The sequence below is a fragment of the Amblyomma maculatum genome, chromosome 3, assembly GCF_055883805.1.
Source record: "Amblyomma maculatum isolate TAMU_Amacu chromosome 3, ASM5588380v1, whole genome shotgun sequence".
Lineage (NCBI taxonomy): Eukaryota > Metazoa > Arthropoda > Arachnida > Ixodida > Ixodidae > Amblyomma > Amblyomma maculatum.
The window spans coordinates 78737604-78740303 of NC_139346.1; positions in this window are offsets into that span (position 1 = coordinate 78737604).

Below are 2700 nucleotides of genomic sequence, written 5' to 3' on the forward strand. Positions count from 1 at the left end.
CCGAAGAGGGGCGCTGAGCAAGCACAGTGCCGAGGCCGACGCCACTGGCGTCTGCGTGCACTTCGGTGGACGCCTGGGGGTCAAAATTGCGCAGGATGGGCGGGGTTGTGAGGAGGCGGCCTAAGGTATTGTAAGTGGCGTCGCATGCTGGTGACCACAGCGAAAAATATGAGGTATTGCCAAGTAGCTGAGTCAGCGGGGTGACAATGGAAGCAAAGTTCCGTATAAAACGCCGGAAGTATGAGCACAGGCCCAAGAAGCTCCTGAGTTGCTTAATGGTAGTAGGTTTCGGGAAGGCAATCACAGCTCGAAGTTTGGCGGGATCAGCGCGGATACCCTCCTTGGACACAACGTGGCCTAAAATAGCCAGCTTACGAGCAGCGAAACGACCTTTCTTCAAGTTGAGCTACAGACCGGCGTTCGCAAGACATGTTAAGACCAGCTTCAGGCGAGAGATGTGGGTCGCTATATCAGGCGAGGACACCACGACGTCGTCAAAGTAACAGAGGAACGTCTTCCACTTTAGGCCACGCAAAATGTTGTCCATCATACGCTCGAAAGTAGCAGGAGCATTACAGAGACTGGAAGGCATAACGGTAAATTCAGAGGCCATTGGGGGTCACAAATGCTGTTTTAGGGCGATCTTCCACAGCCACGGGTACCTGCCAGTAACTGGATCGTAAATCGAGCGAAAAAAAGAGTTCAGCGCCTTGTAAACAGTCCAATGCATCATCTATACGCTGTATAGGTCAGACGTATTTCCGCGTGATTTTATTTAGGCTACAGTAGTCAACGCAGAAGCGAATAGAACCGTCCTCTTTCCTCACCAGGGCGACAGGGGAAGACCAGGGACTGTTAGAAGGCTCGATCGCGCCATTCTGAAGCATGCTGTGAACTGGCGCTTCAATAACTCGGCCCTCAGTGTCAAAGACACGATAGGGGCGCTGACGTAGAGGAGGATGGGAACCGGTGTCAATGTGGTGGGCGACAGTTGATGTGCGGCTCAAAGCAGTCTGATGAGAGGCGATTGAAGAACAGAACTGGTAAAACACTGCGATAAGTTCAGAGCGTTGAGGTCGAGGAAGACTGGCGTCGATGGAGGGAAGGAAAACTTCGGGAGACGACTGGTCCAGCGCAATAGCAGATGGTGTGAGTGCAGCCAAGTGCAGCCAGTGCAGTCAGGCTGTAAAGCGGTTGTTGCGTCACCGGTGATAAGGGAATCAATGAGCTCTACGTGCCGAGACATTTACCACGGCGCAGGGATACGGGAAATGAGAACGGATTAGAAATCCAGAGCGCGGTGAGGCCAGCTGATATAGAAAGTACGGCATAAAGAAGGGGAAGACTTTCGTGGTCGAGAAACATTGGCGATGGTGTGAAAAGGACATCGGTGCTGCGGGAAAACGAACAAGCGGTGGGCACATGAACGAAAGAGCAAATAACTTCGGCAACGATGACTTGGGAGAAGGAATGTCAAGCGCAAAAACGTTTCGTCAAGCGCAAAAAACTCCAGTTCGGTACGAGCACAGTTGATCACAGCATTATTATGCGACAGAAAATTCCAGCCCAAGATAAGATCATGGGAGCAGGAAGGCGAAATGACGAACTCTATTGCATACACAACTTCCTGAATGACGACTCGTGCTGTGCGCACTGCTATAGGCTCTACAGGCGGAGCACTTGCCGTGCATAGCGAGAATACTAAAATAGGTGTCGCTACTTTGCGCAGTGAAAGGCAAAGACTTGCAGCCTTGGCAGAAACAGCAGTGCCGATGTCTACCAGAGCCAGTACTACAACGCCCTCAACAAAAACGTCTAGCAAATTTGCGGGAGTACATGAGGTCTTTGACAGTTCGCTCGTTGCGCAGTTCTCGCCTCAGGAACTGCGGCATTCAGTTTTCCACTTGCGCAAGGTTAGGACGCCGTCGCAGAGGAGATAGGGAGCGACGACGCGGCGATCTTGAGCGGCGAGGAGAAAAGGTGGCATGGTCATTCGTGACGGAACTTGCAGATGGATCGGCGGCTGCGTACTGGTTTCGGGGCAGCTGCCAGGAAGCTGACAGTCGGCGCCGTACAAAATCATCGGGAGTGCGATTTCGGCAGTACCGGGCAATATGGCCAGCAAACCCACAGGAATCGCATACCGGACGGTTGTCACTTGTTCACCATTGTTTGTGGCGCTGTGGACGAGGTGGAATAAAAGGCTGCGGTATCTGACGAAATTGCTGCACAGGCTCTGGAGGCGTAGCGTACACCACAGGGTAGCTAGGTGCTCGTGGTCGGGCAGCAACGGGAGCGTACGTCACCGGTGTGACAGGAACGTCGGCGTATGCGAGGGTCTCAACGGCTGGTGCGGGCTGAGACATGGGCGCTGGCTGAGCAACAGAGGGAAGAGTGTCCGCCACGCGGTCGGCGATGGCCTGTCGAAGGGGCGCCAAATTTTGAGACACCTCGCCGTTCTTGGGAAGTAATGATATCTGGTGAGCAACTTCCTCCCGGATGAAGTCTTGGAGATTCAGCCGCAGCGGGAGCTCCCAGATGTAGAGGAAAGATCAGAAAGTGGTTCCACAAGCCCGGGTGGCGGTCGAGTGATGCGGAGCTGCTTGCGCAACTCATCGTAGCTCTGGCAAAGGTTGACAACTTGAGCAACAGTAGTCAAATCCCGAGACGTTAGCATTTGAAAGAAGTCATATTCGATGC